General features: G+C 45.4%; 1 long non-coding RNA gene across 1 annotated transcript in view; it reads right to left on the reverse strand.

Annotated features, from left to right (window-relative positions):
* The window catches only part of LOC138808932 (uncharacterized), a 117,638-nt gene that overhangs the window by 57,013 nt on the left and 40,065 nt on the right, over nt 1-20,560 (reverse strand). The window lies entirely within an intron of this gene.

Below are 20,560 nucleotides of genomic sequence, written 5' to 3' on the forward strand. Positions count from 1 at the left end.
AATAATCTTTTTTTTTTTTTGTCAGTTGTGGGGCTTGAAGTCAGGGCCTGGGCACTGTCTCTGAGCTCTTTTTGCTCAAGGCTAGTGTTCTACCATTTTGAGCCACAGCATCACATCGGGTTTTCTGGTGGTTAATTGGACTTAAGAGTCTCATGGACTTTTCTTCCTGGGCTCTCTCTCTCTCTCTCTTTTTTTTTTTTTTGTTGGTTGATTGTGGGACTTGAACTCTGGGCCTGGGTGCTGTCCTTCAGCTCTTCAGTTTAAGGCAAGCACTCTACCACTTGAGCCACAGTGCCACTTCTGGTTTTCTGAGTGGTTTATTGGAGATAAGAGTCTCATGGACTTTCCTTCCCAGGCTGGCTTTGAACCATGATTCTCAGATCTCAGCCTCCTGAGTAGCTAGGATTACAGGCGTGAGCCACTGGCGCTGCCTGGGCTCTTTAATATCCAGTTAACCAGAAAAAATCCAGAAGTAGAAGTATGGCTCAAGTGGAGAGCACCAGCCTGAAGCAGAAAAAGCCAAGCAAGTGCATAAAGGCCTTGCATTCAAGCTTCTGAATTCAAGCTTAAGCACCAGGCAAACAAAAACAAGGACAAACATTTCTCAGGGATTTTGTATGACATAAGATGTGATGTGAGGGGCTGGGAAGGTGGCTCAGTGGTAGAGTGTTTGCCTTGCATGCATGAGGCCCTGGGTTCAATTCCTCAGCACCACATAGCAAAAAAGCTGGAAATGGTGCTGTGGCTCAAGTGGTAGAGCGCTAAGCTTAAGCTGAAGAGCTCAGGGACAGAGCCCAGGCCCAGAGTTCAGGTCCCACGACAGACAGAAAAAAAAAAAAGATGTGATGTGAGGGGCAGAATATAGGCTCTGCAGGCCAGACACCAGGCCTGATCTCAGTGAGGCCACTTTCTAGCTGGTGGTCTGGGTATATTTACAAATATAGGGCCTACCTTGTGCCACATACTTTATAGAAATGATGCAAGGGGCTGGGAAGGTGGCTCAGTGGTAGAGCGCTTGCCTTGCATGCATGAGGCCCTGGGTTCGATTCCTCAGCACCACATAAGCAAAAAGAAAAAAAAAAGCTGGAGTGCCGCTGTGGCTCAAGTGGTAGAGCTCTAGCCTTGAGCTGAAGAGCTGAGGGACAGCGCCCAGGCCCAGAGTTCAGTCCTCATGACCGGACCCCCCCCAAAAAAAACAAACAAAACAAAACAAAAAAAAGAGATGACACAATTGTTCTCCATTTTGCTGGTTGGGACACAGAGGGCAGGCCAAGGATTCAAACACTTGTCACTCAGATGATTTCAAGATCCCTCTCCTGTAGGTTGATGGCCTCCTCTTGGCACTGGAGAGAATGGGGGCTCTCATCCTCTTTTTAAACATTTTGTTTTGTCATGGGGCTTGAACTCCGGGTCATCCTAACTCTTGACATTTCTCCTGGGGAAAAATATGCATGTGAAATACCCAGGACCTAACAGTTGCTCAATAAACACAGGGCCGAGGTAGCTAATACGGGCTGCCATTCCAACGAAGTTTCTTTCCATTCTTTCCCTCTTCCCTCAGCTTCCTTCAAATATTTTCAGCCACTGAGAAATCCTAGCTAGTTGACACCCCAGACCCTTCATTGAGGAATCCTTTGTGGTCCCAGGGCTTTCTCTCCTCCTCTTCTGGGGGGCTGAGCTCCACCCTCCAGGTACAGATTTCTAGAAGGTTCCAGCTACCAGCCAGTACTGGGTGTATCTTTTTCTTGCTTCATCCTTAGAATAAACCCAGGGAAGGACACACACTCCAGATGAGGAAGCTGAATCATGGACAGAGCTAGTCACTGTCAAAGCTTTTCCTCTCCTGATACAGTTAGTAAAACAAATACCAGCCCTAAACACATCATTTTAAAATGAAGATTTCCTAGGCATTTGGGAGGCCCCCCAGAGGACTTTAAAAAGCAGATGGCCCTAAGCTGGGTGCTGATGGCTCGGGCCTATAATCCTAGATACTCAGGAGGCTGAGATCTGAGGATCGCGGTTCAAAGCCAGCCCGGGCAGGAAAGTCTGTGAGACTCTTATCTCCAATAAACCACTAGAAAACTGGAAGTGGCGCTGTGCCTCAAGCAGTAGAGCGCTCGCCTTGAGCTGAAGAGCTCAGGGTCAGTGCCCAAGCCCAGAGTTCAAGTCCCATGAAAAAAAAACCAACAACCCAAAAAGTTGGAAGTGGAGCTGTGGCTCAAAGTGATAAGAGTGCTAGCCTTGAGCAAAAAATCTCTGGGTTGGGGCTGGGAAGGTGGCTCAGTGGTAGAGCGCTTGCCTTGCATGCCTGAGGCCCTGGGTTCGGTTCCTCAGCACCACATAAAGAAAAAAGCCGGAAGTGGCACTGTGGCTCAAGTGGTAGAGCGTTGGTCTTGAGCTGAATTGCTGAGGGACAGGGCCCAGGCCCAGAGTTCAGGCCCCACGACCGGACACCCGACCCCCCCCCCAAAAAAAAAAAAAAAAAAGAGAAACAAACAAAAAAATCTCTGGGTCAATGTGCCTGCCCTGAGTTCAAGCCTATGACTGACAAAACAACAACAATAACAACAACAACAACAAAACCCTACCACCACCATCACCAACGAATAAAACCCAGTAGACAAGCCAGGTTAAAGTGAACACAGAGGCTAGGCTGAGTGGAAAGATTGTGACAGCTTCTGACTTAGTAATTGCATCCCTGTGATTGCTGCAAAGGTTATATTTAACACAAACAAAAAACTTGCACAAATATATTTATCATAGAGGGATTTCAATATCTGAAGTTTAGAAAGCAACATCAATGTCCAAAGTAAGGAAGTGGCTGGCGAACTAGCTAGTATGCAACAGGACAGAGTGGAGCGGACCGTGGATATGGGGTTGGCTTAGAGCATGGGGGGCGGGGAAGGGACATGTATGGACCACTGTCTGTAAACATACAAGAGCAGAATATAGCGTGCTGGCGTGAGGTGACTGTAGCTGAGTAAAGAATGTGTACACCTAAGCCAGGTCTGACTGGGAGTTAGGGAAACTGGAAACAATAGTCTTAGGTTGATGGAATGAAAGATATCTTTGTCTTATTTATTTTACAGTCGTACCTAGAGGGGGAAAAGCAGTAGTTGCTCAAGTTAAAAAAAGAACCAAGCTGGATGTGATGGAGCATGCCTGTCATCCCAGGGATGCAGGAAGTCCTAGAGAGAAGGATCCGGGTCTGAGGCCCACTAAGGTAAAAACTTGAATCTCAGCTGAAAAAATACAGCAAAAAGGGTTGGAGTGTGGGTTTAGTGGTTGAGTACTTGCAAGAGAGTAAACCCCGGAGTTGACTCCACCACTGAAGTTTTGGACAAAGATGTGAAGTTGAACGTCAGAGCACGTTTTATGGTCACATCTACTAGCGTTGGCATCTCTATTGGTGATGTATTGAGAAAGGGCGGGCTGGGATGTGTGACGATACAAGTGAGAGCAAAGAGTAGCTGTACATCCCTAAGGCCGGAAGCTGAACAATGGCCATGTTTTCATTTTTAAATTACATTACTCCAGCCAGGTGCTGGTGGCTCAGTCTTGTAATCCTAGCTATTCAGGAGGCTGAGATCTGAGGATCCTGGTTCAAAGCCTGCCTCGGCAGGAAAGTCCACGAGACTCTTATCTCCAATTAACCACCAGGAAACCAGAAGTGGAGCTGTAGCTCAAATGGTAGAGCACTAGCCTTGAGTGAAAAAAATCTCATCCAGGCCCTGAGTTCAAGTCCCATGACTGACAAACAAAAAATTAAAATTACAGTACCACATTTCATTGTATCCTATTCATGGATGAGTTTTTACATTTATTAATGACCCTCAATGCTATTTTCAGATGAAAACGAAGCCAATAGATCATTTCTTCATCATGGACAGTGCCTATTTCTTTCAGATCATGTGGATTCTTTTATAGAATTTAATTTTGTTAACAATTTATTTTGGAAAAATTTCAGCCAGGAGCTGGTGGCTCTTATCTATGATCCTGACTGCTGAGATCTGCAAATGAAGGTCCAGAAAGGCCCCAAGGAAAAATGAGATCATATTTTTAAAAATATTGAAAGCAGAGCTGGGAAGGTGGTTGCTCAGTGGTAGAGCACTTGCCTCCCATACATGAGGCCCTGGGTTTGATTCCTCAGCACCACATAAGCAGAAAAAGGCGGAAGTGGTGCTGTGGCTCAAGTGCTAGGCTTGGGCTGAAGAGCTGAGGGACAGCGCCCAGGCCCAGAGTTCAAGCCCCATGACCCATTAAAAAAAAAATATGTATATACTTAGTGAAAGCAAAAAATGCCTCAGAGGCATGGTTCACGTGTTATAGCACCTGCCTGACAAGCATGAGGCCCTGAGTTCAACCCCTAGTACCACCAAAAAGAAAAAAGGAAAACAAAAAATTGAAAATCAACAGGTTGTGCTATGGTGTTGGAACCGTAACTGATGATCAATTATGGATTATATGGAGGCTTGGTATAGTGGCACATGCCTGCAATCCCAGAATTAGGAGGTAGGGGCAGGCTAATCTGAATTTGAGGTTAGCCTGACATACATAGTGAGTATCAGGTCGAACCCAGGCTCAAAGTAGACCCTGTCTTAAACAAACAAAAGAATCATGGGATGGACTCTTGTAGATAGAACTCTCCTAGCTCAGATGTCTAAGTCCTGAGATTGACACCGTGAAGATGGTTTCTCACAGGCAAGAGGACGTTGCACATGAGAATTAATCTAAAGATGGAGAGATGGCAGATTCTTCTGGATTGTCTAAGCAGGCCCAGTATCATCGTAAAGTGATAGTGAGAATGATGTGAGGTGACAGACGGGGATGGGGAGGGAGGGAGAGAAAGAGAGAAGCGGAGAGAAATACAGACATATAGAGAGAGATTAAGAGAAAGATCTTATGTAGCTGACCTTGAAGAGGAAAGGAGTCACAAGAGGCCAGGAATAGTGGTACATGCCTATAATCCCAACTACACAGGAGGTAAAGATGGTTTGAGGCCAATCCAGGCAAAAAGTTTAGTGAGTCCTAATTAAAAAAAAAAAAAACAAACAAACAGCAAAAAAAGTAGTAGAAGGCTACCTGAGAATACCTCAAACTGTGATCCTCAGGATCTGAGAAGCTAGGATTATAGGTGTGAGCCACTGGTGCTGTTTCACATTGCTTTTTTTTTTTTTTTTTGTTATACTGGAAACATGGAGAATAGACTGCTTTTCAAAAATATAAGTGATACAGAAATAAAGAGCAAAAATCCAGCCGGGCGCCAGTGGCTCATGCCTATAATCCTAGCTACTCAGGAGGCTGAGATCTGAGGATCGCAGTTCAAAGCCAGCCCAGGCAGGAAAGTCCGTGAGACTCTTATCTCCAATGAACCACCAGAAAACCAGAAGTGATGCTGTGGCTTAAGTGGTAGAGCGCTCGCCTTGAGCTGAAGAGCTCAGGGACAGTGGCCCAGGCCTGATTAAAAAAAAAAAAAAAAAAAAAAGCAAAAATCCACCCCCACTCCTTTTCTGTTCTTCAATATGATTTTTTCTCCCTAGAATTAACTTGTGTCAACAGTTCTGTAATTGGCATCTTCAGCACACTGCGCTCCCCAAGGACTGAGATGAGGTCTTTTATTTCTAGATCTGGGCCCAGCCTGGGGACATATGCACAGTAGGCATCTCATAAATATTACGTCTGAATGTTTAGACTGAAAACTGATACTAGCCATGGTCTTATCTCTCAATGGAGAACTGTGTGTTCTAGAAATTCCTGGCTCACCCACTGGTCATGCATGAAGATGATATCTCTTAGGTGGAAGATTTCATGATTGGCCAACGTCACTCAACAGTAGACACAACGCCGAATAGGCAACTCAGGCAGTGAGCTGCTTCTAGACTGTAGCGAATTTCCTTCTGTAGTCATTATATTTCATCCCTTCATCTTACGGGTACATGAAAGATGAAATTATAGAAAGCACTGAGGATCTCTGAGTGTAGATGAGGAATGAGAGGAGGTAAGAGAGTGGGTGAATATAATCAAAGTACCTTATACCCACACATAGACATGTCACAGTAACACTTCTTACTTTGGACAGCTAGTATAAGCTAACTTTTCTTTTTTTTTTAGTCAGTCATGGGACTTGAGCTCAGGGTCTGGGCACTGTCTCTGAACTCTTTTTGCTCAAGGCTAGCAGTCTAACACTTTGAGCCATAGCACCACTTCCAGTTTTTGAGTGGTTAATTGGATAAAAGAGTCTCATGGGGGCTTTTCTGCCTCAGTTAGATTTTTTTTTTTTTTTTTTTTTTTTGTCGGTCGTGGGTCTTGAACTCTGGGCCTGAGCGCTGTCCCTCAGCTCTTCAGCTTAAGGCGAGCGCTCTGCCACTTGAGCTACAGCGCCACTTCCGGTTTTATGGTGATTTATTGGAGATAGGAGTCTCACGGTCTTTCCTGCCCGGGCTGGCTTTGAACCACGATCCTCAGATCTCAGCCTCCTGAGTAGCTAGGATTACAGGCCTGAGCCACCAGCGCCCGGCTCTCAGTTAGATTTGAACCTCAAATCTCAGCCTCCTGAGTAGTTAGGATTACAGGCGTGAGCCACCACCGCCTGGCTTAAGTTTAACTTTCAAAAAAGATAAAGATTGAGATCACTTGCAGTAAAATTAAGAATTTCATTAGCTGGGTGCCAGTGGCTTACATCATGCCTACTATAATCCTATTACTCAGGAGGCTGAGAGCCAGAGGATCATGGTTTGAAGCTACTCTAGGCAAAAGGGTCCAAAAAGTCCAAAAGGCTGTGCTGGAGGCATGGCTAAAGTGGTAGAGTGCCAATTGAGTAAGAAAGCAAAGAAAAAAAAAGCCAGGCACTGGTGGATCACACTTGTAATCTTAGCTACTCAGGAGTGGTAAGATCTTAGGATCGTGATTCAAAGCCAGCCTGGGCAGGAAAGTCTGTGGAGACTCTTATCTCCAATTAACCACCAGAAAACCAGAAGTGGCTCTGTGGCTCAAGTGGTAGAGCACTTCCCTTGAGCTGAAGAGCTCAGGGACAGTGCCCAGGCCCAGAGTTCAAGTCCCAAGACCAACAACAACAACAAACAAACAAACAAAAGAAAGGAAAGAAAAGAAAGCAAAGAAGTACAAGGCCCTGAGTTCAAACCTCAGAAACCGTAAAACAAAACAAAAAGCTAGGGCTCAGACTAAACATGACAAGCAGAGTTCTAAATATAGACTCAAATTGAACTGTTAAGACATGAAAGCTTCAATGTCCGAAATGAAAAATGTGCTAGGTAGGACTAATAACAAATTATATGTTACAGAAGCAAAGAACACTGGTGGAGCGATTCAAATGGTAGAGTATCAGCTTAGTAAGCACAAGTTTCCGAGTTTGAAACTTCAGTACTGCCAGGAAACTATCCAAAATGAAATCTGAGGGTGGGGGAAGAAGAAAATTGGTGAGGGGCTGGGAAGGTGGCTCAGTGGTAGAGCGCTTGCCTTGCATGCTTGAGGCCCTGGGTTCGATTCCTTAGCACCACATAAGAAAAAAGCCGGAAGTGGCGCTGTGGCTCGTAGAGCGCTAGCCTTGAGCTGAAGAGCTGAGGGACAGCGCCCAGGCCCAGAGTTCAGGCCCCACGACTGGACCCAAAAAAAAAAAAAAAAAGAAAATTGGTGGAATGTAGGGCACCTTTAAGTGGCTTAATCTAGGTGTAATTAGAGATGGGAATCTCCAGAACAGAGGGCTAATGGGCCCACAATAATTTTAGAGGAAATAATGGCCAATTTTTTCCCTACATATGGGTTTTAAAACTACAAATCCACTAATCCAAGAAGTGTAACAAATTCTAAGCAGAGAAACAGGAAGGAAACATCAAGGTGGATAATGACCAAATTACTTAAAACTAGTGATAAACAGGAAATTAGAGCAGCTGATCATCATATGCAGAGAATTAGGTAAGAAGGACAGATGATTTCTTGTTAGAAGCAAAGCAAGACAGAAGATAGTGGAGTGACAGATTTTTGTGTTGTCAAGTATCGAACTTGGCGCTATCAGCTTTGGGCCATAAGCTTTCTAGGCAAGTGTTCTATGTGTTACAATGGTAAGTAATGAAATAAAAACAAAATAAGCTGGGCGCTGGTGCTCATGCCTGTAATCCTAGCTACTAAGGAGGCTGAGATCTGAGATCATGGTTCAAAGCCAGCCTGGGCCGGAAAGTCTGTGAGACTCTTATCTCCAATAAACCACTCAGAAAACAGGAAGTAGTGCTGTGGCTCAAGTGGTAGAGCACTAGCCTTGTTCTGAAGAGCTGTGGGACAGAGCCTAGCCCAGAGTTCAAGCCCCACAACCATCACCACCACCACCACCAAAAAATGAAACAAAAGCAAAGCTCCTGTCAAACATGAAGTCTATACCTGAATTGAATCTGCAATACTTTTTCAGCTATACAAAGGTTAAAAGAACTCCTTTTCAACACACTTAATCCACAAGAAATGTCCCTGAAGTAAAATAATATCAGATGGAAATGTTAACAGAAATGTTAGTGTCAGAAGTGTCAACTATTTAGAGTATTTTTTCAGCCAAGTTTCTTTCTCTTTCTTTCTTTCTTTTTTTCTTTCTCTCTCTCTCTTTCTTTCTTTCTCTCTTTCTGTCTTTCTTTCTCTCTTTCTTCTTTTGTTGGTTGTGGGGCCTAAACTCTGGGCCTGGGCTCTGTCCCTCATCTCTTCAGCTTAAGGCTCGTGTTCTACCACTTGAGCCATAGCACCGCTTCCTGCTTTTTCTGCTTATGTAGTGCTGAGGAATCGAACCCAGGGCCTTGTGCATGTAAGACAAGCACTCTACCACTGAACCACCTTCCCAGCCCTTCAGCCAAGTATCTTTAAACTGACTGTTTAAAGCAAAAATATTAATGCCACTATGAGGAGGTAAATGTATGACAAAAATAATACAACAGGTAGGAGGACAGAAATATATGTGCAATGCTGTAATATTATTATATGTGACTTATGTGTCTCTTGAAAGTAAACTGATAAACTAAAAATGTACACCATAGCTGTCACATACTTTTAGTCCCAGCACTTAGGAGGTTGAGAAAAGAGGATCCTGGATTTGAGGCCAGTCTAGCTTACGTAGTGAGACTCTAGCTAACAAAAGTATGACTATAAATCTAAAAAAATAAGGAAAATATCACAACAAAGAACTATAGTTCATATGTCAATGAAAATTGGAGCATAACAGATACTCAAGCAATATAGAGACAATAGCAACAGAGAAAAGTAATAAAAATGGATAGAAATACAAGAAAACACATAGCAAGATGTAACATTTAAACCAACCATTCCAATAATCATAATACATGTAAATGGACTAAATACATAAATTAAACAGACATTGCCATACTGGATTAAAAAAAATAAGACTGGCCAGTGGTTCATGCTTGTAATCCTAGTACTCAGGAGGCTGAGATCTGAGGATCACGGTTCAAAGCCAGCTCAGGTAGGAAAGTCTGTGAGACTCCTATCTCCAATTAACCACCAGAAGACTGGAAATATAGCTGTTGCTCAAAGGGTCAGAGCATTAGCCTTGAGCAAAAAAGCTCAGGGACGGCACTCGGGCCCTGAATTCAAGCCCCATGACTAAAAAAATCCCCCCAAACCTAACAACAACAACAAAAGACTCAAATATAAGTTACCTACAAAACCAAATCAAACATAAAAAACATAAATAGATTAGAAGTAAAAGGACGGGAAAGATATGAAATAACATTACACCAACCCACAACAAACTGAAGTAGTTTTATTACTACTAAAGCAGATTTTAGAGCAAAGACTATTAGTAGGGATAAAATAGAGTAGTTTTGTAATGGCAAAAGAAATAGTTTGTGAAGATTAGTTATTTCTCTGACTCATCATGGAACTTTCAAATATACAAAGCAAAATGGATTGAGGTGAATAGACAAATCCACAGAGATTGTGTAAGATTTAAAGTTTCTGTCTCAGTCTGGTGGCTCACACCTGTAATCCTAGCTTCTTAGGAGGCTAAGATCTGAGGGAAGTACACTTTGAAGCCAGCCTGGACAGGAAGGTTCATGAGATTCTTCTTTGTGTGTGTGCCAGTCCTGGGGCTTGAACTAAGTGAGGGCCTGGGCACTGTCTTCCTGAGCTTCTTTTGTTCAAGGTGAGTGCTCAATAACTTGAGCCACAGTGCCACTTCTGGCTTTTTTTTTTTTTTTTTTTTTTTGGCCCGTCATGGGGCCTGAACTCTGGGTCTGGGCTCTGTCCCTCAGCTCTTCAGCTCAAGGCTAGCGCTCTACCACTGGAGCCACAGCACACTTCAGGCTTTTTCTGTTTATGTGGTGCTAAGGAATCGAACCCAGGGCCTCAAGCTTGCAAGACATGCACTCTACCGCTGAGCCACCTTCCCAGCCCCTGGCTTTTTTTTTTTTTTTAAATAGTTTATTGGAGATAAGAGTTTCACATAGTTTCATGACTAGGCTGGATTTGATCTGCAATCCTCAGATCTTAACCTCCTGAGTAGCTAAGATAACAGGTGTGAGCCAGCAGTACATACCCAGCTCATGAAACTCTTGTCTTCAATTAACTACCAGAAAACTAGAAGTAGATCTGTGGCTCAAAGTGGTAGAGTGCTCATCAAGCACAAAAGCTAAGCCCTGCGCTCAAGCCCCACAATTGACAAAAATAATAATAAAATAAAGTCTCTGTCTTAAGGACTGCTAGAACAAAAAGATATATGATCAAACCAAGTGGTTCCAGTGCATTGAAATGGAAGGTGCAGGAATGGGTGAATGGCAAAACATGAAAGCAGACATGAACTCCGTAACTCAGGTGGTGTTTTCATTATTTTTGCATCCTTGTGACCAAAATACCTCAGGGAGCAACCTAAAAGAAGGAAACATTTGTTTAAGCTCATGGTTCTAGGTTCAGTCCATGGTTGCTTGGCCCCAGGATCTTGGGCATAATGTCTTGGCAGTGGGAGTGTGTGGAGGGGGAGTTCCTTCTCCTCATCACAGACAGGAAATGGAAAGCTGTAGACAGGAAGGGGCGGGGACAAGATTATCCCTAAAGAACCCACCCCCAAGTGATCTACCTACTTCCTGCAGCCTAGACTTCATTTCCTACAGGTCTCAGAACCTCCCACAGTAGCCCCACCAGCTGGGGACACAGACCTTCACACAAGCCTGTGGGAGATATTTCAAATTCAAACCACATCAGGGGCTGAAGGAAGGGAAGTGTTTATAGTAAACACGAAGCTCTCCTAGTACTAACCACAATTAGGACAAAGGATTTCCAGTTCCACCATCTATCAGCCTTTTTCTTTCTGTATAATAAACAGTCTACAGATTTTTGCCCCAGGAGAAGTCTTGTTTAGTATAGAATGACCTGGAATAGAACCTTTAGATTTTCGTGTGTGTGTGTGTGTGTGTGTGCGTGTGTGGGTTCTGGGGCTTGAACTCAGGGCCTGGGCACTGTCATAAGGTTTTGTGCTTAATTAAGGCTGACTCTCTTCCATCTGAGCTATAGCTCCACTTCCTGCTTTTTTGGTGGTTAGCTTTCCTGCCCAGGCTACTTTGAACTGTGACTCTCAGATCACAGCCATGTGTGAAATCCAGTTGAGAGCAATCTATGACTGAGGGGAAATTTGCTTTTAAGCCTAGTTCTAGATGCCTCTCTGAATGACTTCAATCACAGACGACTGGAGCATAAAGAAATGATGTAAACACCATAAATTAGAGTAATTGAGACCTCATCCTGCATTTGCTTTCAGAGAAAATTACCATCAAGGCACACCCAGGTCTCACTGTCTCATGGGGTCACCCTGGCAATAACAGACATTCTGTTGCCTGAACCATGGCCTAGCCAGTCAACTTGAGCCATTTCAAATCAGGCCCCCAAAAAACAAGTTGCCAGGAATTAGGGTAGCGTAGACAGCGACACAGGTAGATTGGGTTATGGAGGAGAGAGGATGAGAAGCAGTGGAAAGAAGTTCTTTTCTTTCCCTCTGGGTGTTTCTCATCCCTCCCCCTGTTTCTGTCTCCCCTACCACCAACCCAGGAACAAAATAGGGTCCTAAAGAACCAGCCAGGGGGCTGGGAAGGTGGCTCAGTGGTAGAGCGCTTGCCTTGCATGCATGAGGCCCTGGGTTCGATTCCTCAGCACCACATAAGCAAAAAAAGAAAAAAGCCGGAAGTGGCGCTGTGGCTCAAGTGGTAGAGCGCTAGCCTTGAGCTGAAGAGCTGAGGGACAGCGCCCAGACCCAGAGTTCAGGCCCCATGACCGGACCCCCCCCCCCAAAAAAAAAAAAAAGAACCAGCCAGCCTTGCTGACAGTGGCGTGGAATTCTCTAGAAATGCTGGAATAGAGCCTATTTCATGGCAAATTGTAGCCCTGAATAGAACCTCCACCTTGGGGTCTTGAGGCATCTGCAGTCTAATCCCAGCTTTAACATTTAGAAGTTCCATGAGCTTGTGGAAACCATTGAAATTCTCCAAGTCTTGGTGTTTCCCATCTGTAGAATGGGAGTGATAGTGACCTTGTAGAGGTAGCTGGAAGGTCAAATAATACATGTGTGGGTGTCATGATTCCCAGGCTACCATCTTGGGTATGGCTCAATAGCAACAAGACAGTGGATGCCAAGGTAATGCAGCCATTTGACTGTAGTTGTTATGTCAGTTTGAAGTTTTCTCCTCCCTGAGAGTCTTCCATGACCTGTGCCTAGCCATAGTGGAGAGACGCCTGCCCTTGTTTATTCTATGGAATCGGATTCACCGAGCAACTGAATCCCTTGGGGGAGCTCATTAGAAATAACAGATTCTGCCAGGAGCTGGTGGCTTATACTTGTCATCCTTGCTACTCAGGAGGCTGAGATCTGAGAATCATGGTTCAAAACTAGCCTGGGCGGGAAAGTCTGTGAGATCCTTTTCTCCAATTAAGTACCAAAAAAAAAAGCCGAAAGTAGAACACTAGCCTCAGGGACAGTACCAAGGCCCTGAATTCAAGCCCCAGGATCAGCATACACACACACACACACACACACACACACACACACACACACACACACACACACACACGCACGCGCGCGCATGCATGCACGCAGATGCACACATGACAGATATCCTGGCACCTGCCTCAGAGACTCTGATGTAATGTGAACCAGGCCAGGAGCACAAGCTTAGCCACCATAGGTCATGACATGCTTCCATTAAATGAGTGAATAGTATATGCATGAGTGAATTTTGATCTAGAGCTAGGCATAGAGGAGCTTTCTCACTTCAAAGATGTGGGGCTGGCAAGGTGGCTCAAGTGGTAGAGCGCTTGCCTTGAGCTGAAGAGCTGAGGGACAGCGCCCAGGCCCGGAGTTCAGGCCTCACGACTAGACCCCCCCCCCCGCCAAAAAAAAAAAAAGATGTTTCTAGAACACCCAGCTCATGGCAATAGAGGAGAGAGCTTTCTTTCCCCCTTGTGTCCTGAGTCCTCTTGGGGGTCATTCCAGCTCTATGGCAGGCAGAGACAGGCAAATCATGGCCTGAAGCCAGCCCTGGATAGAAAACAAAAAAAAAGATCCTATTGGAAAAATAGCTGAAGCCCCAAACAGGCTAGGGTATGGCTCAAAGCCGTAGAGCCCTGAGTTCAAATTGCAGGACTGAAAAGGAGGCGAGGAAGAGGAGAAAGACCCTATCACTTTACAAACAACAATAATAAAAAAGATTTAACTCTTAAAATGGGTAGTTTTATGGTATTCAAATCACACCTTTTTTTTTTTTTTTTTTTGTTGGTCATGGGGCTTGAACTCTGGCCTTGGGTGCTGTCCCTGTGCTCTTCAGTTCAAGGCAAGTGCTCTACACTTGAGCCACAACGTCACTTCTGGTTTATCTAGTGGTTTGTTGGAGGTAAGAGTCTCACAAACTTTCCTGCCCAGGCTGGCTTTGAACTATGATCCTCAGATCTCAGCCTCCTGAGTAGCTAGGATTACAGGCATAAGACATCGGCACCTGGCCAAATAACACCTTATTAAAACTGTTTTTTTCCCACCCCAGTACTGGGGTTTGAACTCTTATGCTTGCTAGGTAGGTGTTCTACCACACCTGTAATCCTGGCACTTGGGGGACTGAGACAGGAAGATCTCAAGTTTGAGGTCAACACAGCAATACCCTGTCTCTGAAACAAAGAACAAACAAACCACAATCCCCCACAAAACAAACACAAATCCAAGAAACTGCATCTCTACTAAATATGTATGGACTTTTTCTTGTCATTCTTTCCTCATGAATGTAGTCCAACAACCATTTATATGACAGTCACTTTATATCAGGTGTCATAAGTCATCGATAGCTGATTTGCAGTATATGAGGGAATATGCATAAATTATATGCAATACAAAGCCATAGGCACTGGGTATTGGGGGGGCGGGGAATGGAGAGACCGGAAGTTAATGGTTTCTAGCCAAATTCCCTGAAGCAATTTTTTTCCTTCTTCTCCAGCCCATATGGTTTAGGACCCACAGCAGGGACCCCAGGCCATCTGGGCCTTCCAAGCCTGGTGACAGTTCTTTTCCAGAATCACTCAGCAGTTGCCAAAGCCTCAGGAAGGCCATGTGTCTCCTTCTAGAACTAAGTTCCTTCCTCCACCATTTCCTGTGAAGGAGCAGCTAGTAAATACTCCAGCATCGCAGCCTGCAGGGTCTCTGTGGCTCTGACTCAGCTTTGATCTGAATGAATGAATGTGGCTGCTACATTCCAATAAAACTTCATCTCCCCAACCAATCCAAGTGCTGAGGTGGATTTGATCTTGCTGCTGTAGCTTGCTGACTTCGGATCTACTAGAGCTGATATGATAAGGTGGTTTGAAGGAAATGTGATTTCTAGCAACCCAAGTGCTTCTGAAGTCTCCAATTTTAAAGATCACCTTTTCTTTAGCTTTCAACCAATATCCTTCTACTGGCCCAGATTGTGTGACACACTAAACGTGAGGAGGAGAAGTCAGGAGAGTGGGGGGGGGGGTGGAGGACTAGAATTAGCCTGTTAACAGGTGCAGACTGGAGCCAGGGCTGCCTCTTAGAGTTCACAGCTCAGAGGGATCCTTTATTTGGTAGTTTGCATGAAGTCACCTTTGTAGATTTGTAGAAGATAGCTTTGGTATCGGTGCTAGGTAGCTTTCCACTACTGTGACAAAATACTCAAGATCACCAACTTATAAAGAGGAAAGGTTTGTTTTGGCTCACAGTTTTTGAAGTTCCAGTCCCTGATGGCTCTGCCCCATTGGCTTTGGGTCTGTGGGGGTTGGGACAGCATGGTGGGGACCACAAGGTAGAGTAAAACTGCTCAGCTCCTGGTGCTGGGAAGAGGCTGGAGTCCCAATAGTCCCTCTCAAGCCCACACCCCCCACGACCAACTTCTTCCTGGTAGGCGCCATTTCCAATGGGTTCCAACCCCCTCCAATAGTGCCAGGATCTGGGGCCCAAGCCTTTAACACACAGGCCATGGTAGTAACCTCCATACTTCCTTCGCACCTGGCTCCAGTGGCTCGGTCTCCTTTTCCAGAATGTTTTGGGGTCTATGGAGTAACTTCTGTTTTCTAAGATGAAGACCTGCTCCCCTCCACCGGTCCCATTGGCCGGTTCCCCGGGCTGCTCTGCCTGATCTCCTTTGCCACAGGGTAGAACAGGCACTCTGGTCCCAAGGCATTTCTCAGACAGGGCCAGTAGGGGCGCTAGACATTCAAACACAAGAAGGTTTCAGCTCAAAAACAACCAAAAAACCCTTCCATGCAGATGGCAGCCATCTCTGTCTGCCAAGTGTCCTGGCTGAAGACAAATGATCAATTACAATATTTAGTCTGAAGCTCCTGATTTTGGGTCACTCCTCTGCTTTGTAAGTAGAAGCCTACTAATGCATGACACAAGTAACTTCATAGAATGGGCATTTGTGTGTGGGTGTGAGTGTGTGCGTGAGTGTGTGCCAGTCCTGGGGCTTGAACTCAGGGCCTAGGTATGGTCCTTGAGCTTTTTTGCTCAAGGTTGTTGCTCTATCACTTGAGCCACCACTCTGTTCTCAGCTTTTGTGCTGGTTACTGGAGATGAGTCTCATAGACTTTCGTGCTTGAGCTAGATTCAAGCCTTGATCCTCAGATCTCAGCCTACTGAGTAGCTAGGATTACAGGCGTGAGCCACCCGTGCCCAGCTGGAACGAAGATTTTAATAAGAATGACTGAATGCTTGCAATGTGTGTGTGGAAAACAAAACAGAAAACTGGGAAGAAAATTTGCATTTTCTCAGGGGTGCTCTGAGCCCTGGGCTTGTGAGTGCAGGCTCTGTCATTCAAGGTACTTCAGTAGAAAACATTGAGAAGTCCTGAGTTCAGTACTTTCCTTTCAGTACAGCTGCCTGGGATTCTCAGCATGCACGCCCAGCATGGAACATGGTTGCTTGTGGCCAGTTTAAATGAATTCTGTCCTCTGTTTCAGGTTTGAATTTGCTTTGAGATTTTTCTACTTGAATGCATCCTTGTTCATGTGCAGTAAAAATGGAGGCATTTCAGTTTTAGGGATTTCTTTTTTTTTCTTTCTTTCTTTTCTTGGAACACAGAACAGACAAGGTTCTAGCCTCAGAGGGAGAATTTTTAGGTAGAGAAGGTATTAGGCCTTCTGACCACCTGGAGGCTTTTTACTGGGCCCAAAGCTGGGTTTGTTGGTCCTCTGGGCCAAACCTTCTTGTTCTTGGCTTCCAAGCCAATATGACTTGGCATTGGTAGACAGACTAAATATAAAGCGGCATCTCCCATAGGTGGACAGTTGGCAACCTTGTCTTGTGCTCTCTGCTCGGGCCTTTGTCTGGCTGGACCCCTCTCCATGCAGGGAGAATACACAAACCAGAGGACACAGGCCAGACCAAACTCTGGTGTCTGGGGCTCTGGAACTCTTGGCTGAAATGCCTTCAATTCTCATTGCAGAGGGTTTTGGTAACCTCCTCCCCAAATCCTTCCTCCCAAAGATATACAGGGCAGCTGATGCTCCTATTCCAGTGGCCAAGGGGAGGGCTTGCTTGGTGGGAGCGCATGGATGTAATTTGGATGGGGTTGTTTTGATGGCCATATGCCTGCAAGGCTCGCAATAGTATAGCAAAGGGAAGCAGCTTGGGCCCTGAGCTAAGGAGCCCCATTTAAACTCTTGGTCTGCCCCTTGCAAACCTTAGGGATGAGCCTGCCAATGGAAAAATGAATAGGCATTTTCCAGAGAAGACAGACACTGATGGCTCATCCCTATAATCCTAGCTACTTAGGAGGCTGAGATCTGAGGATCATGGTTTGAAGTCAGCTTGGGTACACAAACGCTAGAGACCCTTATCTACTCAGGTGGTACAGCATCAGCTTTAAGCAGAAAAAAAAGCTCAATGAGAGCATGAAGCCCTAAGTTCAAGCCCAGTACTGGCACAAAAAAAAGAAAAGAAAAAGAAAAATGCAGACAAAGTACCAATGTCATGAAACGGGCACATTTTTGTTAGCATTCCTGTGTTGGAGGGAAGGCAAGTACTCCCCAAGCGATTGATTGATAAACCTGATTGTAAAGCTTAGTTTATTTTTCTGATAGAATATTGTTGCGATGTCTAAAGCATTTGTGTTTAAAATGGTGATGCTACTGGGACAAAATGAGAACGTATACAATGTCTAGTGTACAGAAGCACTCAATATATGTTCAGATAATTGTTCTTCTACTTTTCTCCAGCTAGTTGCTAAGACAATTTTCAAAGCTTTGCTTGTTTCCTCCATCACTTGCCCTGCATTTCTGCTGTGCTATAGTTAATTTAAAAAACGAACAAACTAAAACTACAATAGATACTAAGATGTACTGGGGCTTGAACTCAGGCCTCATAGTCTTGCTTACGGATGGCACTCTACCACTTGAACCATGACTCCAGTCCACCTTTTGCTGATGAATTGGAGATGGAATCTCTTGGATTTTTCTGCCCAGGCTGTCTTTGAACTATAGTCCTTCAGATAGGTCGCTAGGGTTGATTATCATCATGAGCTAAGAGTACCTGGCTCCATATTAAGTTTCTAAATGTCAAGTCAAGACAAGTTAGTAATTACTTTCCTAGGAGAGGAGACAAAACTGGAGTGAGGGATCAAAAAGTTTAGTTTTCTTTTTCTTTTTTGGAACTACCAAAATTCTTTTGAAGGTGCACTGGGTAGATGTGAGGAAGAGCTCAGAATCTGAATGGCATTATTGTCACTGTCTATGTTGGAACCTAGCTGAGCATTTATCTAGTTTCATAAGGATGTGACTTAATCTAGTCTTGTCTGGAAAGAAAGGATGGGTGAGGAAAAACCACACTGATGAGCCAGGCAATCTGCCTCCATAGCAAACCCCACTATCTCTCTGCGGATAGCTCCGGTGGCCTGGGAAACGGGGAGGGAAGTGGTGAGTGTGGCTCTCAGTCGTCATTCCTTTTGCTCTGGGTCGTTCTTGTCTGTCTGCAAAGGCCACCCAGACATGATTTCACACCATCTTTGTTCGGAGGCAGAGCTCTGTGTCCCAGCACCCCCCCCCCTCCATTGGAAGGGCATTTTGGGAGAATGACACTGGCTTTGTGGGTTGGGCAGAGCACTGTATTCTCAGGTGATCCTGGCGTTCAGCTCCGCCACGCTCTGCAAGACCTCTAAGAGGACTGAAAGCCACAGGTGGCTCCAGGGCCTCAGTTTACCCAATCCCATTCCTCTTCCTCTAAAGCCCTGGCTGTAGCCCTTTCCACCAAACCCCCCCACTAATGGAGAGGCCGCAGGGTTCGACTCCATGGCTGAGGGGTCGCCTCTGTGCTGCCAGCTTTGGCCCACAGTTATTCCTCATGTAGTCTGAACATCAGGAGACTTGTGGTTTGAGCCACAGAGGTCTGCAAACCATCTCCGGTCTATAGATGTGGCCCTGGGCACCCGGGTAACTCTGAAAGCTTGAAGCCAGATGCTCAGATCCTTCTCCATGGGGCGGGGAAGCATGCTTGCTGGTCAGTTTCTGTCTCTCAGCAGCACATGGGAAAGAAGAAAAACAATTCTCCTGCAGGCCCACCAGTGCTATGAGGCAGGGCCTACCCCAGGCTTAGGAGCCAAGGGAAGGGGTTTCCTCCAAGGGCAGCAGACAGTTCTCCTCTACGGCTCTGCTTCAGGCTCTTTGCTTTTACTTGACAGGAGAAAGACCATGAATTCCTCCTGAGCTCTAGTAGTGATTGTATGTGTGTATGTTGGTACCAGGGCTTGAACTCAGGGCTTCTTGCTCTTACCTGGCTTTCTTTTTGCCCAAGGCTAGCACACTAACATTTGAGCCAGACTTCCACTTCTAGCTCTTTTTTTGTGCTGGACACAAGAGTCTCTTAGAGACAGGTGCTGGTGGCTCATGCCTGTAATCTTAGCTACTCAGGAAGCTGTGATCTGAGGATCGTGATTCAAAGCCAGCCAAGGAAGGAAAGTCTGTGAGACTCTTATCTCCAATTAATCACCAGAAAAGCAGAAATGGAGTTGTGGCTCAACGCGGTAGCTCACTCGCCTTGTGCAAAAGAGCTTAAGGACAGCACTCAGGCCCTGAGTTCAGCCTCAGGACTGGTAAACACAAAACAAAATAAAAGTCTCTTCGATTTGTCTATGCTAGAGCAGGCAGAACACACATCAGTAGACTTGGGTCAGTTGGGCCCCTGAGGATGGGCCAGGATGGGCCAGGGGTTCCAGGAATGAGAAACTGAAGATGGATGAGTCACAGCAATCATCAGGCTCCAGCCAAGGGTTCAGGACTTTGGTGTGGGGTGACAGGTGCATGCGGTAAGGCTTAGCAGTTGAATCAGAAGGAAGGGTGGACTTGTTCAGTGCAAGCTGGGACATCATCCCTGCCCATACACATCTGCGCTCATGTATCTTGGGACTGTGGACATGGATGAGTGTCAGCACCAGCTTCTCCCAGCCTCCAGCTTACAGATGACAGATAATGGGACATCTCAGCCTTGAGTTCCTTCCCAACAGCCTCTTTCTATTTAGCTCCCCATGTCTCATGAGTTCTGTGTCACCCCAAACATGGACCCACTCTCTTGAAGAGAAACCAAGGAGTACTAGATTTCAAAAGAGGTAGAAATGGCTGGGTGCCAGTGGTTCACATCTGTAATCCTAGCTTCTCAGGAGGCTGAGATCTGAGGATCACAGTCCAAAGCCAGTCCTGGCAGGAAATACTTGTGAGACTCTTATCTCCAGCTAAAAACCAAAAAGGCAGAAGTGGAGCTGTGGCTCAAAGTGGTAAAGCATTAGACTTGAGCAAAAAAGCTCAGGGACAACACCCGGGACTTGAGTTCAAGGTCTAGGACCTGTACACACACACACACACACACACACACACACACACACACACACACACACACACACACACACACACACACACACACACACACACACGAGGTCGAAATGTTTATGTCCTTTGATGTCCCATCAATTTTATTTCTGCCGAGTTGAGCTAAACAAAAACAATACTTAAGGAGGAAAAAAAGCACGACATGCGTAAAGATACTCCTCACCTCATAATTTTTAACTGTGAAAACTAC

This window comes from Dipodomys merriami, unplaced genomic scaffold (genome assembly GCF_024711535.1).
Source record: "Dipodomys merriami isolate MVZ:Mamm:240054 unplaced genomic scaffold, mDipMer1.0.p SCAF_48, whole genome shotgun sequence".
Taxonomy (NCBI): Eukaryota; Metazoa; Chordata; class Mammalia; order Rodentia; family Heteromyidae; genus Dipodomys; species Dipodomys merriami.